Raw genomic sequence first — 21,819 nt, 5'->3', positions numbered from 1 at the left:
CTTTTGTGGGTGGTAACTTTTCTCTGTAGGAGTATGGGAAATGATTACATTTGCCTCATAAATTGTATTGTGGTTTTATTTGGTACTGAAAATCCTTATGACAACATTATCAAAGACGGTGCATTCTTCATTTTTCAAATCTTCCCAGGAATGTTTCCCCTATTTCTTACTGGAATTTTTGCTTCTCCTAATCTTTCCCAGTTTTCAAAATGAGTTATCTTTTTCTAACTGGGTTATTTTTATCCAAACTGCTCATTTCACATAGATTTAGGTGTTTAACTTTGAATAATATTTCATGATAAATTGAACTTTTCATACTTTTTCAGTTTTTAAAATTTTGTTTCATCAATTCTTTTGAATCTTTAATTGGTTACATTACTGACTTATGAATATCACAATTATATATGACTCAGTTGTGGATAGTAAACCTTCTCTTTTCTAATTTGTTTCACATTGGGCTCATTATATTTATACTTAAATGGCTATATACATGAATAAATGTATTCAAGTTAGGTATAAATCTCATTGTTTTCTTATGCCTTCTTGTTACCATGTAGAGCAATATAAGACTCTCAGATTTTTCTTTTTCTCATATATATATATAGTAATAATATACTATATATGGGATACAAAACAACATATATGTATGTACATTGCATGTCTGTGTGTATGAGTGTATACGTATATAAATATGTTGACAATCTTTGTTGGGTGGAACACACCCGCCAAAACCACCACAGGCAATGATCATTGGTGGAAGGTGGGAAATAACCCAGCAGGGAGACACCAAAATGACCACCTTCACACAAACGGCCAGGATGAGGGAGTCTTCCCCACAAGGAAAAGCGAGATAAAAGGCTGTGGACTCCTCAGCTCTGCACTGAGGAGCTCAGCCAGCCAGCAGTGCGGGGAAGTTGTGGAGGAGCGCCACTCTTGGCTCCACCAGGCTGCCATCGCTCTACAGGGCGCATGCGTGAAAAGCAGAAGGGCATTGTCTTCAGTGTGCGCAGGATGCAGGAAGCGCCAGGCTCCAGGAAGCGTTCAGTCCGCCCTCTTCACCACGGCATGCCGCCCAGAGGCCACCTGGCCTGGCCTCATGGAAGCCTCCTCCTGCACGTGAGTCGGCCGCCAGAAGCTCGCGTCCTTAGCCGCTGGCAGATTTCCCGGATCCAGGAGCAGACCTGGTCGCCCAACCCCCCCCCCCCCGCACCTCGTGCTTGATCCAGGTGCTGGCTTTCAACACCCCTATCTGGCAGAAGAAACAAGTCAAGAAAACACGTGAGAGGAAGGCAGCCAAGGCACCAGCAGGGCAACTGGATATGCTCAGAAAGCAGTCAGGTTTGGGTTCAAAGGGGCAGCTCTTGGATTACAGCTATGAATGCTGGGGGCAGGGAGGCACAGAGGCACTCAGGGGGCACTAGTTCGGGTATGAAGGCTAGGAGAAAGGGCCAGAGGAGTGGGGCAGCCGTAGCCAGGACAAGGAACACCAGGCAGAGGAGAAGTCCTTGGGGTGGGACAGGCTTTCCTAGATCCTGGAGTGTCTTTTGTTGCCTTTTGGAAAAGAGAGTACAAAATAAAGGAGACAGAAATTAGAAGGGAGAAAAAGTAAGTGGAGAGTGAGTGAATGTGTGTGGGGGGTGGGAAGGTGTGACCAGAATTGGCCACGGCATGAAGAAGAACCAGGGTTGTTGGTGAGGCCGCACTTCCAAGCCTAAGAGCTGCCATTTGGGGCTGTGTCATAGCCCCTACCTAGAGGCTGAATAAGGCATGTGGCACAGTGGCCCCCAGGTGAAGCTCTCTTGGTGCCAGGGGTGTACACTGAGGGACAAGACTGTGCCGTCCTTTATCCAGTGCTCATTGTTAATTCCCACAGGTAGCAGTGCTTCTGGAAGACTAGGTGATGAATTGAAGGACAGCTCCAGGCAGGGACTTGAGATCCTGGAGACAACAGGCAATTGAAGTCTGTCAAGAGGCAGGGGACAAAGAGGTGGTGAAGCAGACGACCCCAGCATTTTGGGGAGGTGGAGAGTCCTGCCATGGGAAGGCCACCTGGAGCTCAACTGTCAGGTATGTACTGCATTGCCACCCAGTGCTCAGGAAACACAGGGGAACTAGTGGATGGATGAGATGCTGTCTTGGTTGATCAACGTGCTAAAGAGGAAAATGTTTTCTGTGCTGGGAGAACATATATTTGTCAGAGAAGTTAAAAGAGGGAATTGTGACTGGAACCAGAGTGGTTGTAAGATGAACTTGGGTTTGGACTGGGGCAGAAAACTCCAGAAGTTGATAAGGTGCAGAGGAATTTGCAGCTCCCAGACAGTGTTTGGGAAATGCCTTTGTACCATGCAAGTACCTGTAACTGGATGGTAAGGAGACAGATGGCCAGGAGAGAGGCCAGGTCACTCTACCCAACTGACTTTCCCTTTGATTTCTCTCCTTGTGATCAGTGAGACTTTGCAGTGAGGCAAAACCAGAGAAGAAGTTGTGGACTCTTGCCCATCACTTCAGCCCTGCGTGGTGGAGCACAGCCAGCCTTCAGCATTGTGAAGTTGTCCAGGAGCACTACTCGTGGCTCTCCACCTGGCTGCCTTCGCTCTCCAGAGCCCATGCACGAAAAGCAGATGAGCGTTCTGTTCAGCGCGCAGGACCCTTGAGGCACCGGGCTCCAGGAAGCATCTCTTGCACCCTCTTTGCCACTGCATGTTGCCTGATGGCCACGTGGCCTGGCCTCCTGGTGTGCATCCTCCCACACCTGAGGCAGCCAACTGAAGCATGTGACCTTAACCTCTGGCGGGATTCCTGGCTCCAGCAACATGCCTGGGTGCCCATGCTCCCACGGTCCTCATGCTGGACCCTCGTGCTGGCTTTCGACGACCCTGAGAGGCAGAAGACAAAAGTCAAGAAAACACATGAGAGGTAGGCAGCCAAGGCACCAGCAGGGCAACTGGGTATGCTCAGAAAGCAGTCAGGTTTGGGTTTCAAAGGGGCAGCTCTTGGATTACAGCTATGAATGCTGGGGGCGGGGAGGCACGGGGGCACTCAGGGGGCACTGGTTCAGGTAGAAAGGCTAGGAGAAAGGGGCAGAGGTGTGGGGCAGGAGTAGCTAGGACCAGGAGCTCCAGGCACAGGAGGAGATCTTGGGGTGGGACAGGCCCTTCTAGAACTTGGGGGGTCTTTTGTTGCCTTTTGGAAAAGAGAGTACAAAATAAAGGAGACAGAAATTAGGAGGGTGAAAAAGTAAGTGGAGAGTGCGTGAGTGTGTGTGTGGGGTGCGAAGGTGTGACCAGAAAGGGCCAGGGCATGAAGGAGAACCAGGGTTGTTGGCAAGACAGCCTTTCCCAGCTTAAGAACTGCCATTTGGGGCTGTGTCACAGCCCCTACCTAGAGGCTGAATATGGCATGTGGCACAGTGGCCCCCAGGTGGAGATCTCTTGGTGCCAGGGGTGTACACTGAGGGACAAGTCTGTGCCATCCTTTATCCAGTGTTCATCTTTAGTTCCCACAGGTAGCAGCACTTCTGGATGACTAGATGATGGATTGAAGGACAGCTCCAGGCAGGGACTTGAGATCCTGGAGACAAAAGGTACTTGAAGTCTGTCAGGAGGCAGGGGAAAAAGAGGTGGTGAAGCAGATGACCCCAGCATTTTGGGGAGGTGGAGAGTCCTGACATGGGAAGGCCACCTGGACCTCAAGTGTCAGGTGTGTACTGCATTGCCACCCTATCTTCAGCATAGCCTGGGGCCCTAGTGGATGGATGACATGCTGTCATGTTTGATCTCCATGCTAAAGAGGAAAAGGTTTCTGTGCCTGCAGGACGTATTTTGTTAGAGAGGTTAAAAGAGGGAATTGTGGCTAGAACCAAAGTGGTTATTCCATGAACTTGGGCTTGGGTTGGGACAGAAAACTTCAGAGGATGATCAGGTGCAGAGGATGTTGCAGCTCCCAGGCTGTGTTTGGGAAATTCTTGTGTACAATGCAAGTGCCGATAATGGGATGTGAAGGGGAGAGATGGCCACGAGAGAGCCCAGGTCACCCTACCCAACTGATTTGACCTCTGATTTCTCTCATTGTGATGAGAGATCCAAGGTATTAAACATGAGGTCTGGCTGAGCTGATAGACTCTGTGTGTGTGTGTGTGTGTGTGTGTGTGTGTGTGTGTTGTTTGTGTTTGTGTGTGTGTGTACCTGTACCTGTGTGAGCCCATCCATGAATTCATGTGAGTGCTGGCTGGGGCCCATGTTGGATTTCATAGGGTGTTTATGACAGCAACTGAGCCAACCACCTGTAGGAGCCTCATGCTTGATTTGCACATTAGGCATCTAAGAAATAAATGTTGGTGTTCAATAAAGCGGGTGAAAGTACTCAGATGGTGTGTACTTTACACATCCATGCAGTCAATTCTAGCTTGGCAGTGGTTGCTGAATTGTAGTGGATCTCACTCCTGGAATCCTCTTCTGGCACAACCTCCTTAGAACAGGGCTGATTTCTGCTTGTTTTTAACTTAGAGTCTTGGAGGTTGAAAAGTAGAGCAGTATATTCTGCTTATCTTCCTGTCTAGGTGTGTGTTGCATTTGTTCTTGATATGCATGCCCATGTACTTGTGCAACTCTTCATACATGCTGGTTGGAAGTGAAGAGAATGCAGGGGTTTTGGTATTTCTCCAGTGTTTCTCTGTTTGCTGAGTGTGTGTGTGTGTGTGTGTGTGTGTGTGTGTGTGTGTACATAGATATATATATATACTGTGTAACCTGTGCATGTGCACATGCGTGTGCGTCTTGTATATAAATAAGGTGACACTCTTTGTTGGGTGGCTCACAGCCTCTGCATCCCCGGTGGGCAGTGCCCATGGGGGAAGTTGAGATGTCAACAGGCAATGAGGTGTCTCAAGGACTGCCTTCACTGAATCCACCAGCATCAGTGAGCCTTTGCGGGGAGGCAAAGCCAGAGAAGAGGCTGTGGACTCTGGCCCAGCAATTCAGCCCTGCGTGGTGGAGCGCAGCCAGCCTTCAGCACTGCGAAGTTTTCCAGGAGCACTAGCCTTGGTTCCACCTGGCTGCCGTCACTCTCCAGAGCGCAATCACGAGAAGCAGATGGGCATTCTGTTCAGCGTGCATGACCCTTAATTCACCGGTCTCCGGGGAGCCTCCAGTGTACATTCTTCACTACCGCATGCCGCCTGATGGCCACCTGGCCTGGCCTCCTGGAACGCCTAATCCCGCACCTGAGGCGGCCAACTGAAGTGTGTGTATTTAAACTCTGGCGGGTTTCCTGGCACCAGCACCATGCCTAGGCGCCCAAGCCTCCCCGATTTTCATGCTGGACCCCCTGCTGGCGTTCGACGCCCTGCCAGGCAGAAGACCCAACTCAAGGAAACACGTGAGTGGTAGGTAGCCAAGGCACCAGCAGGCAACTGGGTATGCTCAGAAAACAGTCAGGTTTGTGTTTCAAATGGGCAGCTCTTGGATTACAGCTATGAATGCTTGGGGGGTGGGAGACACGGTGGCACTCAGGGGTCACTGTTTCGGGTATGAAGGCTAGATGAAAGGGGCAGAGGAGTGAGGCAGCTGTAGCCAGGACCAGGAGCACCAGGCAGAGGAGGAGTTCTTGGGGTGGGACAGACCTCCTAGAAACTGGAGTGTCTTTTTTTGCCTTTTGGAAAAGAGAACAAAATAAAGGAGACAGAAATTAGGAGGGTGAAAAAGTAAGTGGAGAGTGCGTGAGTGTGTGTGTGGGGTGGGAAGGTGTGACCAGGGCATGAAGGAGAACCAGGGTTAGTGACACGACGGCCCTTCCTACCTTGAGAGCTGCCATTTGGGGCTTTATCACAGCCCCTACCTAGAGGCTGAATATGGCAAGTGGCGCAGTGGCCCCCAGGTGGAGCTCTCTTGGTGCCAAAGGTGTACGCTGAGGGACAAATCTGTGCCATCCTTTATCCAGTGATCATCATTAGTTCGTATAGATAGCAGCACTTCTGGAAGACTAGGTGATGGACAGCTCCGGGCAGGGACTTGAGATCTTGGAGACAACAGGTATCTGAAGTCTGTCAAGAGGCAGGGGAAAAAGAGTTGTTGGAGCATACGACCCCAGGATTTTTGGAAGGTGGGGAGTCCTGCCATGGAAAGGCCACCTGGAACTCAACTGTCAGGTATATACTGCATTGCCACTGTGTGCTCAGCAATGCCAGGGGCCCTAGTGCATGAATGACATGCTGTAATGTTTGATCACCATGCTAAAGAGGAAAATGTTTTCTGTGCTGGGAGGACATAATTTTGTTAGAGAAGTTAAAGAGGGAATTGTGGCTGGAACCAAGTTGTTGTTCCAGGAACGTGGGCTTCTGCTGGGGTAGAAAACTCAAGAAGGTGATCAGGAGCCGAGGACATTGGAGCTCAGGGACTGTGTTTGGGAAATTCCTTTGTACCACACAAGTGCCTGTAATGGGATATTAAGGGGAGAGATGGACTGGAAAGAGCCCAGGTCAGCCTACAAAACCGACTTTCCCTTTGATTTCTCTCCTGTGTTGAGAGATTCAAGGTACTAAACAGAGGTCTGGCTGAGTTGACAGACTCTGTTCATGATTGTGTGTGTGTGTGTGTGTGTGTGTGTGTGAGTTTATGTGTGTACCTGTTCCTGTGTGTGCCCACCCTTGCTTGCATGTGAGTTCTGGGTGGGGCCCATGTGGGATTTCATATGGTTTTTATGACAGCATCTGAGCCAACTACCTGTAGGAGCCTCATGCTTGAATTGCACATTAGGTATCCAAGAAATAAATGCTGGTGTTGGAATGAAGCAGGAGAAAGTACTCAGATGGTGTGTACATTACACATCCATGAAGTCAATTCTAGCTTGGCAGTGGTTGCTGAATTGTAATGGACCTTTTTCCTGGAGTCCTCTTCTGACACAGCCTCCTTAGATCAGGGCTGATTTCTCCTTCTTTTTAAGTTATAGACATGGAGGTTGAAACGTGGACTTGTAGATTCTGCTTATCTTCCTGTCTAGGTGTGTGTTGCATTTGTTCTCGATATGCATGCCCATGTACTTGGGCAACTCTTCTTACATGCTGGTTGGAAGTGAAGAGAATTCAGGGTTTTTGGTATTTCTCCAAGGTTTCTCTCTTTCTTGATTGTGTTGTGTGTGTGTGTGTGTGTGTGTGTGTGTGTGTGTGTGCATGTATACATATATACATACACCAGTAAGTTTCATGTATAAAACTGTGTAACCTGTGCATGTGCGCACGCGTATGCGTCTTGTATATAAATATGATGACACTCTTTGTGTGTGACCCGAAAGGGATAAGGCATGAAGGAGAACCAGGGTTGTTGGCGTGGCGGCCTTTCCCAGCTTGAGAGCTGCCATTTGGAGCTGTATCACAGCCCTTACCTAGAGGCTGAATATGGCACGCAGCACAGTGGCCCCAAGTTGGAGCTCTCTTGGTGCCAGGGGTGTACACTGACGGAAAAATCTGTGCCATCCTTTATCCAGTGCTCATTGATAGTTCCCACAGGTAGCAGCGCTTCTAGAAGACAAGGTGATGGATTGAAGGACAGCTCCAGGCAGGGACTTGAGATCGTGGAATCAACAGTTACCTGAAGTCTGTCAAGAGGCAGGGGAAAAAGAGGTGGTGGAGCATACAACCCCAGCATTTTGGGGGCGGTGGAGATTCCTGCCGTGGGAAGGCCACCTAGAGCTCAAGTGTCAGGTATGTACTGCATTGCCACCCTGTGCTCAGCAATACCTGGGGCCCTAGTGGATGGATGACATGCTGTCATGTTTGATCACCATGCTAAAGAAGAAAATGTTTTCTGTGCTGGGAGGATATAATTTTGTTAGAGAAGTTAAAGAGGGAATTGTGACAGTAACCAAAGTGGTTGTTCCATGAAAGTGGGCTTCTGCTGGGGCAGAAATCTCCAGAATGTGTTCAGTTGCAGAGGTCGTTGCAGCTCAGGGACTGTATTTGGGAAATTCCTTTGTACCACGCAAGTGCCTGTAATGGGATGTTAAGGGGAGAGATGGCCAGAAGAGAGCCCAGGTCAGCCTACCCAACAGATTTTCCCTTTGAATTTCTTCCTTGCTTTGAGAGATCAAAGTGTTAAACATGAGGACTGGCTGTGCTGATAGACTCTGTGTGTGTGTGTGTGTGTGTGTGTGTGTGTGTGTGTGTGTGTCTGTGTGTGTGTATATGTGTACCTCTACCTGTGTGTGCCCACCCTTCCTTGCATGTGAGTTCTGGGTAGGGCCCATGTTGGATTTCATGAGGTGTTTATGACAGCAACCGAGCCAACCACCTGAAGGAGCCTCATGCTTGAATTGCACATTAGGTATCCAAGAAATAAATGCTGGTGTTGGAATAAAGCAGGTGAATGTACTCAGATGGTGTGTACTTTACACATCCATACAGTCAATTCTATCGTGGCAGTGGTTGCTGAATTGTAGTGGATACCTTTCCTGGAATCCTCTTCTGGCACAGCCTCCTTAGAACAGGGCTGATTTCTGCTTGTTTTTAACTTAGAGCCTTGGAGGTTGAAAAGTAGAGCAGTATATTCTGCTTATCTTCCTGTCCATGTGTGTTTTGCATTTGTTCCATATGCATGCCCATGTACTTGTGCAACTCTTCTTACATGCTGGTTGGAAGTGAAGAGAATGCAGCGGTTTTGGTATTTCTCCAAGGTTTCTCTGTTTCTTGTGTGTGTGTGTGTGTTTTTGTCTGTGTATACATATGTACACATATAAAAAGTTTCATATATAAAACTGTGTAACCTGTGCGTGTGCGCACGCATATGCGTCTTGTGTATAAATAAGGTGACACTCTTTGTTGGGTGGTTCACAGCCTCTGCATCCCTGGTGGACAGTGCCCATGGGGGAAGTTGGGATATCACCAGGCAAGGAGGCGTGTCAAGGACTGCTTACACTGAATCCACCATCATCAGTGAGCCTTCGTGGCGAGGCAAAGCCAGAGAAGAGGCTGTGGACTCTGGCCCACCAATGCAGACCTGCGTGGTGGAGCACGGCCAGCCTTCAGCACTGTGAAGTTGTCCAGGAGCGCTACTCTTGGTTCCACGCAGACTCCGTCGCTCTCCAGAGCACATACACGAAAAGCAGACAGGCGTTCTTTTTGGCGTGCAGGACCCTTGAGACGCCTGGCTCCGGGAATTGACCAGTACACCCTCTTCGCCAACGCATGCCGCCTGATATCCACATGGCCTGGCCTCCTGGAGTGCCTCCTCCCACACCTGAGGCGGCCATCCGAAGCAAGTGTCCTTAACCTGTGCTGGGTTTCCTGGCTCCAGCAATGTGCCTGGGCTCCAAACTTCCCCCGCTCCTCATGCTGGACTCCCGAGCTGGCATTTGACACCCCTGAAAGGAAGAAGACTCAAGTCAAGAAAACACGTGAGAGGTAGGCAGCCAAGGCACTAGGAGGGCAACTGGGTATGCTCAGAAAGCAGTCAGGTTTGGGTTTCAAAGGGGCAGCTCTAGGATTACAGTTGTGAATGCTGGGTCCTGGAAGCATGGCTGCACTCAGGGGGCACTGTTTTGGGTATGAAGCTAGGAGAAAGGGCTAGAGGAGTGGGACAGACGTAGCCAGGACCACGAGAACCAGGCAGAGGAGGAATTCTTGGTGTGGGACTGGCCCTACTAGAAACTGGAATGTCTTTTGTTGCCTTTTGGAAAAGAGAGTAGAAAATAAAGGAGACAGAAATTAGAAGGGTGTAAAACTAAGTGGATAATGTGTAAGTGTGTGTGTGGGGTGGGAAGGTGTGATCAGAAAGGGACAAGGCATGAAGGGGAAACAGGATTTTTGGCGTGGCGAACCTTCCCAGCTTGAGAGCTGCCATTTGGGGCTTTGTCACAGCCCCTACCTAGAGGCTGAATATGGCACGCCACACAGTGGCCCCCAGGTGGAGCTCTCTTGGTGCCAGGGGTGTACACTGAGGGACAAACCTGTGCCATCCTTTATCCAGTGCTCATCATTAGTTCCCACAGGTAGCAGCGCTTCTAGAAGACTAGGTGATGGATTGAAGGACAGCTCCAGGCAGGGACTTGAGATCGTGGAATCAACAGTTACCTGAAGTCTGTCAAGAGGCAGGGGAAAAAGAGGTGGTGCAGCATAGAACCCCAGCGTTTCAGGGAGGTGGAGATTCCTGCCATGGGAAGGCCACCTGGAGCTCAAGTGTCAGGTATGTACTGCATTGCCACCCTGTGCTCAGCAATGCCTGGGGCCCTAGTGGATGGATGACATGCTGTCATATTTGATCACCATGCTAAAGAGGAAAATATTTTCTGTGCTGGGAGGACAAAATATTGTTAGAGAATTTAAAGAGGGAATTGTGGCAGGAACCAAAGTGGTTGTTCCATGAACGTGGGCTTCTGCTGGGGCAGAAATCTCGAGAAGGTGATCAGGTGCAGAGGTCATTGGAGCTCAGGGACTGTCTTTGGGAAATCCGTTTGTACCATGCAAGTACCTGTAATGGGATGTTAAGGGGAGAGATGGCCAGGAAAGAGCCCAGGCCAGCCTGCCCAACTGACTTTCCCTTTGATTTCCCTCCTTGCGTTGAGAGATCCAAAGTATTAAATATGAGGTCTGGCTGAGCTGATAGACTCTGCTTGTGTGTGTGTGTGTGGTGTGTGTGTGTGTCTGTGTGTGTTTGTATGTGTGTACCTGTACTTGTACTTGTGTGTGCCTACCCTTGCTTGCTTGTGAGTTCTGGGTAGGGCCCATGCTGGATTTCATAGGGTGTTTATGACAGCAACTGAGCCAACCACCTGTAGGAGTCTCATGCTTGATTTGCACATTAGGCATCTAAGAAATAAATGCTGGTGTTCAATAAAGCAGGTGAAAGTACTCAGATGGTGTGTACTTTACATATGCATGCAGTCAATTCTAGCTTGGCAGTGGTTGCTGAATTGTAGTGGATCTCACTCCTGGAATCTTCTTCTGGAACAGCCTCCATAGAACAGGGCTGATTTCTGCTTGTTTTTAAGTTAGTGCCTTGGAGGTTGAAAAGTAGAGCAGTAGATTCTGCTTATCTTTCTGTCTATGTGTGTGTTGCATTTGTTCCTGATATGCATGCCCATGTACTTGTGCAATTCTTCTTACGTGCTGGTTGGAAGTGAAGAGAATGCAGGGATTTTGGTATTTCTCCAAGGTTTCTCTGTTTCTTGTGTGTGTGTGTGTGTGTGTGTGTGTGTATACATATATAGTAATTTCCAATATAAAACTGTGTAACCTGTGCATGTGCGCAAGCGTGAGCGTCTTGTATATAAATAAGGTGACACTCTTTGTTGGGTGGCTCACAGCCTCTGTGTCCCCATTGGCAGTGCCCATGGGGAAGTTGGGATATCACCAGGCAAGGAGGCGTGTCAAGGACCGCCTTCACTGATTCCACCAGCATCAGTGAGCATTCATGGCGAGGCATAGCCAGAGAAGAGGCTGTGGACACTGGCACACCAATTCAGCCCTGCCTGTTGGGAGCGCGGCCAGCCTTTAGCACTGCAAATTTTTTAGGAGCACTACCCTTGGTTCCAACTGGCTGCCGTCACTGTCCAGAGCGCATGCATGAAAAGCAGACGGGTGTTCCGTTCAGCGTGCGGGACCCTTGAGGCGCCGATCTCTGGGGAGCCCACAGTGCACCCTCTTCACCACCGCTTGCCACCTGATGGCCCCGTGGCCTGGCCTCCTGGAGCCCCTCCTGAGGCGGCCAACCGAAGCATGTGTCCTTAATCTCTGGCTGGTTTCCTGGCCCGAGCACTGTGCCGGTGCGCCCAAGACCCTGCTTCTCATGCTGGACCTCCGTGCCAGCTTTTGATGCCCCTGCCAGGCGGAAGACCCAAGTCAAGAAAACACGTGAGAGGTAGGCAGCCTTGGCACCAGCAGGGCAACTTGGTATGCTCAGAAAGCACTCAGGTTTGGATTTAAAACGGGCAGCTCTTAGATTACAGCTATGAATGCTGGGGGTGGGGAGGAACGGGGGCACTAATGGGACACTGGTTCGGGTATGAAGGCTAGGAGAAAGGGGCAGAGAAGTGGGGCAGTCGTAGACAGGACCAGGAGCACCAGGAAGAGGAGGAGTTCATGGGGTGGGACAGGCCCTCCTAGAAACTGGAGTGTCTTTTGTTGCCTTTTGGAAAAGAGAGTGCAGAATAAAGGAGACAGAAATTAGAAGGGTAAAAAGTAAGTGGAGAGTGAGTGAGTGTGTGTGTGGGGTGAAAAGGTGTGACCAGAAAGGGCCAGGGCATGAAGGAGAACCAGGGTGGTTGGCGTGGCGGCACTTCCCAGCTTGAGAGCTGCCATTTGGGGCTGTGTCACAGTGCCTACCTGGTGGCTGAATATGGCATGCGGCACAGTGGCCCCCAGGGGGAGCTCGCTTGGTGCCAGGGGTGTACACTGAGGGACAAATCTGTGCCATCCTTTATCCAGTGCTCATCGATAGTTCCCACAGGTAGCAGCGCTTCTGGAAGACTAGGTGATGGATTGAAGGACAGCTCCAGGCAGGGCTTGAGATCCTGGAGTCAAGAGTTACCTGAAGTCTGTCAAGAGGCAGGGGAAAAAGAGGTGGTGCAACGTAGGACCCCTGCATTTTGGGGAGGTGGAGATTCCTGCCGTGGGAAGGCCACCTAGAGCTCAAGTGTCAGGTATGTACTGCATTGCCACCCTGTGCTCAGCAATGCCAGGGGCCCTAGTGGATGGAAGACATGCTGTCATGTTTGATCACCATGCTAAAGAGGAAAATGTTTTCTGTGCTGGGAGGACATAATTTTGTTAGAGAAGTTAAAGAGGGAAATGTGGCAGTAACCAAAGTGGTTGTTCCATGAAAGTGGGCTTCCGCACTTGCATGAAAGTGGGGCAGAAATCTCCAGAATGTGTTCAGTTGCAGAGGTCATTGCAGCTCAGGGACTGTATTTGGGAAATTCCTTTGTACCACGCAAGTGCCTGTAATGGGATGTTAAGGGGAGAGATGGCCAGAAGAGAGCCCAGGTCAGCTTAACCAACTGACTTTCCCTTTGAATTTCTTCCTTGCTTTGAGAGATCAAAGTGTTAAACATGAGTACTGGCTGTGCTGATAGACTCTGTGTGTGTGTGTGTGTGTGTGTGTGTGTGTCTGTGTGTGTCTGTGTGTGTCTGTGTGTGTGTATATGTGTACCTCTACCTGTGTGTGCCCACCCTTCCTTGCATGTGAGTTCTGGGTAGGGCCCATGTTGGATTTCATGAGGTGTTTATGACAGCAACCGAGCCAACCACCTGTAGGAGCCTCATGCTTGAGTTGCACATTATGCATCCAAGAAATAAATGCTAGTCTTGGAATAAAGCAGGTGAATGTACTCAGATGGTGTGTACTTTACACATCCATGCAGTCAATTCTATCATGGCAGTGGTTGCTGAATTGTACTGGATATCTTTCCTGGAATCCTCTTCTGGCACAGCCTCCTTAGAACAGGGCTGATTTCTGCTTGTTTTTAACTTAGAGCCTTGGAGGTTGAAAAGTAGAGCAGTAGATTCTGCTTATCTTCCTGTCTATGTGTGTTTTGCATTTGTTCCTGATATGCATGCCCATGTACTTGTACAACTCTTCTTACATGCTGGTTGGAAGTGAAGGGAATGCAAGGGTTTTGGTATTTCTCCAAGGTTTCTCTGTTTCTTGTGTGTGTGTGTGTGTGTGTGTGTGTTTCTGTGTGTCTGTGTGTTTGTGTATACATATGTACATATATAGTAAGTTTCATATATAAAACTGTGTAACCTGTGCGAGTGGGCACGCGTATGCGTCTTGTATATAAATAAGCTGACACTCTTTGTTGGGTGGTTCACAGCCTCTGCATCCCTGGTGGGCAGTGCCCATGGGGGAAGTTGGGATATCACCAGGCAAGGAGGCGTGTCAAGGACTGCCTGCACTGAATCCACCATCATCAGTGAGCCTTCGTGGCGAGGCAAAGCCAGAGAAGAGGCTGTGGACTCTGGCCCACCAATTCAGACCTGTGTGGTGGAGCGCGGCCAGCTTTCAGCATGGTGAAGTTTTCCAGGAGCGCTACTCTTGGTTCCACCCAGCCTCCGTCACACTCCAGAGCACATACACGAAAAGCAGACGGGCGTTCTTTTCGGGGTGCAGGACCCTTGAGACGCCTGGCTCCGGGAATCGACCAGTACACCCTCTTCGCCAACGCATGCCGCCTGATATCCACGTGGCCTGGCCTCCTGGAGTGCCTCCTCCCACACCTGAGGCGGCCATCCGAAGCAAGTGTCCTTAACCTGTGCTGGGTTTCCTGGCTCCAGCAACATGCCTGGGCTCCCATGTCACCCCGCTCCTCATGCTGGACTCCCGAGCTGGCTTTCAACACCCCTGAAAGGAAGAAGACCCAAGTCAAGAAAACATGTGAGAGGTAGGCAGCCAATGCAGCAGCAGGGCAACTGGGTATGCTCAGAAAGCAGTCAGGTTTGGGTTTCAAAGGGGCAGCTCTAGGATTACAGCTATGAATGCTGTGACGTGGAAGCATGACTGCACTCAGGGGGCACAGTTTCGGGTATGAAGGCTAGGAGAAAGGGTCAGAGGAGTGGGACAGCCGTAGCCAGGACCACGAGCACCAAGGAGAGGAGGAATTCTTGTGGTGGGCCCGGCCCTCCTAGAAACTGGAATGTCTTTTGTTGCCTTTTGGAAAAGAGAGTACAAAATAAAGGAGACAGAAATTAGAAGGGTAAAAAACTAAGTGGATAACGTGTGAGTGTGTGTGTGGGGTGGGAAGGAGTGATCGGAAAGGGACAAGGCATGAAGGAGAACCAGGGTTTTTGGCGTGGCGAACCTTCCCAGCTTGAGAGCTGCCATTTGGGGCTTTGTCACAGCCCCTACCTAGAGGCTGAATATGGCATGCCACACAGTGGCCCCCAGGTGGAGCTCTCTTGGTGCCAGGGGTGTACACTGAGGGACAAATCTGTGCCATCCTTTATCCAGTGCTCATCGTTTGTTCCCACAGGTAGCAGCACTTCTGGAAGACTAGGTGATGGATTGAAGGACAGCTCCAGGCAGGGACTTGAGATCGTGGAATCAACAGTTACCTGAAGTCTATCAAGAAGCAGGGGAAAAAGAGGTGGTGCAGCGTAGGACCCCTGCATTTCGGGGATGTGGAGATTCCTGCCATGGGAAGGCCACCTAGAGCTCAAGTGTCAGGTATGTACTGCATTGCCACCCTGCGCTCAGCAATGCCTAGGGCCCTAGTGGATGGAAGACATGCTGTCATGTTTGATCACCATGCTAAAGAGGAAAATGTTTTCTGTGCTGGGAGGACATAATTTTGTTAGAGAAGTTAAAGAGGGAATTGTGGCTGTAACCAAAGTGGTTGTTCCATGAATGTGTGCTTAGCCTGGGGCAGAAAACTCCAGAAGGTGATCTGGTGCAGCGGTCATTGCAGCTCAGGGACTGTGTTTGGGAAATTCGTTTGTACCATGCAAGTGCCTGTAATGGGATGTTAAGGGGAGAGATAGCCAGGAGAGATCCCAGGTCAGCCTGCCCAACTGACTTTCCCTTTGATTTCTGTCCTTCCGACGAAAGATCCAAGGTATTAAACATGATGTCTGGCTGAGCTGATAGACTGTGTATGTGTGTGTTTGTGTGTGTATGTGTGTGTGTGTGTTTGTTTTCCTGTACCTGTGTGTGCCCACCCCTATTTGCCTGTGAGTGCTGGGTAGGGCCCATGTTGGATTTCATACAATGTTTGTGACAGCATCTGGGCCAACCACCTGTAGGAGCCCCATGGTTGTATTGTACACCAGGTATCCAGGAAATAAATGCTGGTCTTGGAATAAAGCAGGTGAAAGTACTTAGGTGGTGTGTACTTTACACATCCATGCAGTTAATTCTAGCTTGGCAGTGGTTGGTGAATTGTAGTGGCTCTCCTTTGTGGAACCCTCTTCTGGCATAGCCTCGTTCGGGTAGGGCTGATTTCTGCTTGTTTTTACAATTAGAGTTTTGGAGTTTGAAAATTGGAGTAGTAAGTTCTGCTTATCTTCCTGTCTAGGTGTGTTTTTCATTTTTTCTTGATATTCATGCCCATGTACTTGTGCATCTCTTCTTACATGCTGGTTGGAAGTGAAGAGAATGCAGGGGTTTGAGTATTGCATTCATACAGCAGATATCAAGCATGTGAAATTTCAGTTGTGTACTTGTGGTATATGTACTGAGAAATCCGTGAGGATATGTCCTCCCTATTATATTTTTTGGATTGTGTTTGCAGTGTGAATGGGCATATCTCTTTGGGAGAAACATGTATTCATCAGAGAAGTTGTGTTGTTAAGCCTACTGATTATTTCTCTGTGTGCTTATCACATATCTTTCATTTCTGAATTTTATTAAGGCAAATAACGTATTCCTGCCCCATTGCAGCTTTCTTCAGGTTTATTATTTTTAAGGAAAAGTAAACATGGTTCATAATTATGTAGTCCAAATTGTTCTTGATTGTAATATCATTGTATTGCATGAACCATCCTCACTAATTCCTTTTTGATTCTTTTCCCATGTATTTGCTTTAGATAGAGGTTTTGCATGAGGTTTTACTTTTCAGAATGGTGAATGTGAACTGTAGAAGAGATACATATGTGTAGACAGAATTGTTGTGATCACATATAAAAAAATGAGTACTTCCTTTTTCAAATATCATGAGGTAAACATGTTGTCGGATGCACCTAGTTGGAATGGAAGCCAGTATTGTGAGATGCATGGAATATGCTTTCCCCTCTAGTGTGTATTCTGCCACATGTGGTCCCATCCCATTCTTCCAGTACTAAATATTCTTTCCCTTGTTTTCTTTACATGATTTGTCTTAATTAGCTGAATGTGTAACTAGTGATTGATCTTTTTAAATTAGTTTTTGATGAGCTTTAAGTCATGCTATTTTTAAGGGTTTCCATATGCAGATAAAACTTTATCTTACTCATTGAAAAATAATTATGTTGTAGGTCTGATTTAGATGGTTTATGTAGGCTGGATGCTATGAGATTCAGTATAATACTAGAATAGGTGAATATTGATGATGAGATTCTAGGTTTTTTTTTCAGTAATGTTCATTAATTATTCAAATGGTCTTGATATTTGGAAGAGATTTTGTGATGAAAATAGACTGAAATAATCTTTGGCATGGAAAATTAATATAAGGCAAATGATTTCTGGAACAGGAACATGTGGAATAGGTTTTCATTTAGAGAAAGAAGAATTGTTGTAATAAGAATAGTTCTGCATTAAGCCCACATTAAAATTTATTTAGAAAATATTGTTTTAAAGATTAGAAAATTATATGAATATGTATTATTCTCTTTCTTCCTGTGGCAGGGGAATACCAAAATATTAGTTTATTCCTGACAATTATTTATGAGTACCATAAGCATTCTTTAGATTGTTACTTTCCTTTTCCTTCCTTATTAATAATAAAGATTATTAGCACAGAAAATTTTTATTTCAAGCTAGAATGAGCAAAAACATGAACTTCTTTTAATCATACTTTAGCTTTTAATTGCTATCAACCTGATGAAATTGTACATGGAAAAACAATGTGAAATTGTCAGAACTAGAATTTTGTATCCATCCTCATAAGCACAAAATTAAAGGAGATGATTAAAAGTAAATTTCCCTATGTGTTTGTACATTAGAATTAATTTTCCACTTTTTTACCTAAAATACCTTGTCATTTCTTGAGCCAAAGTTTGTCAGGTGGGTAGTTATATTCTTGTGTCTGACAGACTCTAACTTGTCCTTCCATCATTCAGATCGAATGCAAAGTTGTTTCCTCATCCTGAATATGTTGTCAACAACTGCCCCTGGAGAGGCTGGGAGGTGCAAAGGTGCCCCTTTCCAGTGGGCATTCCACTCTGGAGTGCTCCATTAGACTGTTACATACATCTTCAAACCAAAAATAGACAGTTTCATTATAGTGAATCTTTTGAAATTGTTGAATCAACACTTGCCTTATGTAAAGACAGTGGAACTGCCTCAAGCATTTATTTCTGCAGTATGTAATCTACATGGAGATGTTAGTGGTTGCCTTTCCATATCTTGGGATAGTTTTGAGAATCAAATGCAAATGGAGGTGCTCTTGAACAAATTCATTGACTCTGTGAAATGTAGTGCTTGATTGGCTCTCTGACCCCCTCAGGACTGCTTTGTGGAACATGGAGGTGCCCTCTGGCTCATTGCTTGGAAGATTGGTGTTCCTTTCTGTCCAAAAGTTTTGGCAGTGTGCAGATTCTTCAGCTACTGGCAGGCTATCCCTTGGGTTGGAGGTTTGTACTCTTCCACCTGTTGGAACTTTGTGTCCCTACCCTCCTGAGGCCTGAACTCTGCCTGACTTGCACCTTCTTATTCCTCCTCTGCTGCAGCCTGTCCCTGGACCTACTGGTGATGACAAAAGCCCACACAGGGAAAATTCTGTGCCACCTCCATCTTTTTACCAATTTTTCTTGCTCTTCTGAAGCCAACACCAATACAAACACTGAGGAAATGAGTGGTAGAAAAAAGGAATTAGACAGAAGCTGGAAGATAACAGTGTGGACTCTGAACTCCGCCTTCCCACCTTGCTGTGCATGATCTCCAGGTCCTAGCCATTCTCAGTTGGGCTTGCCTGAGTAACCCTAGTAAATTCTCGTAATTTCTCAGTCCTCTTTTTGTATTTGCCATTTCATAGGACTAGGTTTATCTCTTGTTTTCAATTCACAATTTTAGTATTGGACTTAAAAGTTTTGCCTGGAAAAACTTCTAGCAATGACTTTGATAGTCAGACTTGCTCTTGCCAAGAACTTTCCAGGCTCACAACTCCATTCTCTCATTCTCAGTGTCTGCTTCAACCCCACTGTGGACAAATCTCAGGACATAAGGCCCAGCCACATTCCAGACAGTTTATTGTTTCAGTCTGGAGTCTTGTGCTGCCAAGTTCCACTTGACAAAATCTTGTCTGTCCTTGTCAACAGGATCAAATTTCCATCCTCCATACCCCTCCTGGCCACTGTAATTTCAGTTGCTGACTATCCACTAGTGATTTAATCCTTCCCTCATCAGGTTGTTTGTTCTGGCCCAGCCCCAGTCTATTTCCTGTACCCACTGTTCACTTGAATTCTGGCACACAGCTGAGCCATGACATTTTACCTTCAGTCACCAATATGCCACAGGAGGTTGTGCTAGCATAGGCATTCTGACCCAGGCTGGATGTCCTCCAACTACTGCTGTTTTGGTAAAATTTAGATGAGTTGAACCAAAGTTAAATATATTCAACCTGTTTCAGGCAGGTCTACAGAAGGAGTGGCTCCTAGGTCTTTACTTACAGGACCCTGTATTTCTGCTGATGAAATGTCCTAATGCTCTGCTACTGAGTTTAATTTATTACATGAATCTATGGCCCTGGAAACCATTCACTTGTCGCTTGTCACTCTGGTGTACACCCCTCCTACTGGATTTACCCATGGAATCTGGACTAGGGAGAACTGTTCACTGAGTCAGTTCTTACTCACGATCATTTGAAGTTCCATCAATCTTGCACTCACTGCTAGGAGAACCCCATCTAGGGGTAATTCTCAGATTTAGAATTCATGTAAATTTCAAATGTCATTTGGTTATTTGATACATATTAATGATAGTGTTGATTCCCATGTGTGTGTGCACACACATATATATGCATGTCCATTGTAAAGGGTTGTTGAATGCAGTAACTTCTGTGATTTTCCACTTTCTCTGAGGAGGATGGTCTACAGCACTTTTGTTATGTGCAGGTCCCTGAAAGTGTTGACATGGGACAGAAGTGTTAATATATGGTGTTCTTCCTTCTTTGCCTGTGATTCCCATATTGCCCTAAAACATGACACATGTGAGGTCTTTTGTGAAGAGAGCCTACAGGAAACTGGCATGGTCGTGGTGCTTCCTTACATGGAACCCTCCCTTCTTCTCACGCTACCCTCATGTGCATCCCATCTCACAGGGACCTGCTACCCTTTCCAGCCTTCCCAAGTGCAGCCACCACTCTGCTTTTCCTGAAGTAAGTCACTTTCAATCACTTGATTCATTCAATCTGTAGAAACTGATGACCCATCTGAGTGGGCAGGTAAGAGCCACATCTCCCTCTGGTCCCTCTGAATGCTCGTGGTGTCTCCTTTCTTTAAAATTAAATGTGACTTCATGGTAATATTTACGTTGATTTTCTCCAAAGTTGAGTTTATGGGAGTATATGATAAGTACACTTGAATAAATACTTCTTAGCGCCAAATGTGTCAATCTGTTCATTCCGATCCCTCTGCACTTATCACTTGGATGTGTATCTTTGTTATAATGCTTTCTTGCCAGTACATCCATGTGCCAGGCACACTGGATGCTGGTTTGGATGCATAGGAAAGGGGAGTCCAGTGCTCTGCCTTCCAGGGACATGTGATTGGTGTGAGGCAAGAGCAGCTCAATACATCTCAGACTTAGAAGGGAATGATAGATATCATATAAACACCCTAGAACTTAAAACAAAAGTTATTTATAATTCTGGAACCAGAGGTTTGAGATCAAGGTGGTGCCAGTGGGACCATATTTCTTCCTAGACTCTTGAAGAGGAGGTGTGGAGGAGAGAAAATCCCTCCTCACTTCAGCCAGGTTTTGGTGGCTGTCTGCATTGCTGTATTTTTGAAACAGGGTCTCATCTATGGCCCATGCATACCTGGGACGGGGGATTCTCTTGCCTCAGCCTCCTGAGTAGCATTCCTTGTCTGTTACAACCTCCTTCTCCCTTCCTGTGTGGTTGTGCTGCCTCTTCTTTGTGTGTCCTCTTTGAGACATGAGATGGCATCAAAATTCCACCCAGAAAATCAAGGACAGGCTTTGTCTCTAAAGACTCACTTTAACCACACGTATTGCCATGTGTGGCAGCCATGGGCTCTGGGCTTTGGGACTTGGGTGTATCCTTTGTCAGACTTCCATTTAGACCCTTGCAGATGTCATTAATGAAGAAGTTCTACTTTGCTAGTTTATCAGTGTCCTTTGAAATGTGTGGTTTATGTGATTTTAGAAGTTAATACAGGGCAGCTCATTTCATTTTCAGAGAGTAGTGAAGAATGGATCTTCTCTGTACTGAGCCAAAAATGTAATTTTTACTTACTATACTCCTTTGGTTTCCTTATAATTCTCAGTCAGGATGAGAAAACGTCTCAACTTTCTTACACACACACACACACACACACACACACAAAACCTTTACATTTTGATAATGTAAAGGTGATTCAGAGAACAGGTTTGTGGAATTTCATCTAAGTATTTTAAAATAAATGTTCTCCTATAATTTCCTGTCAGTGCATTATCTAAAAGCCTTAACATTTTACATTTTTAATGAACGTGACCTAAGCCAAAGTTAGGAGCAAATGAAAGTATATGGAGATACTGTTTACAAAATTAATGCCTTGTTCATCTGATGTATTTTCTTCATTCTTTCTTTGAAATATTATTTTGTGTGTCAGGAGCAAAATGATTTCTATTGTTAATATTTTACATTCTCTATATTAAAGATCCTTTTATGTTCTAAAATAGTATCTATTTTGTTCACATGAGGTCAATTGAAATACAAAGGCCCTGCACCTTCTAAAAAAAAAAAAAGTGATTCAGCTTGATTGTATGTGAATTTTCAGATTTCATTCTTAACATTTTTGGTTACATTCTGGGAAGAGTTTTCCTGCCTCCTTAATCCCACTGTTCTCCAACGCTGAACCCTTGACATCTGGCTTCCATATGGTGCTCACAGGAACTACCCTTGGAAGTGACCTGTAACCTAAATCACAGAATCAGTAGCCCATTCTTGGCTGCCCCTTTAACCTCCTGGGAATCTCTCTCA

At 46.9% G+C, this 21,819-nt stretch overlaps 1 long non-coding RNA gene across 2 annotated transcripts; it reads left to right on the top strand.

Annotated features, from left to right (window-relative positions):
- The first annotated feature begins 1,443 nt into the window (after positions 1–1,443).
- On the top strand, positions 1,444–12,546 carry LOC306652272. 2 transcript variants are annotated; one of them, XR_013761346.1, is made up of 4 exons: positions 1,444–2,067; positions 3,506–3,699; positions 9,979–10,172; positions 12,426–12,546. It is a non-coding gene; the product is annotated as an uncharacterized lncRNA (long non-coding RNA). The 2 variants fall into 2 exon arrangements; XR_013761347.1 differs by having other exon boundaries at positions 3,497–3,699.
- The last annotated feature ends 9,273 nt before the right edge of the window (positions 12,547–21,819 follow it).

This window comes from Sciurus vulgaris (genome assembly GCF_902686455.1).
Source record: "Sciurus vulgaris genome assembly, contig: HiC_scaffold_170_arrow_ctg1, whole genome shotgun sequence".
Lineage (NCBI taxonomy): Eukaryota > Metazoa > Chordata > Mammalia > Rodentia > Sciuridae > Sciurus > Sciurus vulgaris.
The sequence above is the reverse complement of the archived record's forward strand: the minus strand, read 5'-3'. Positions and strand labels throughout refer to the sequence as shown.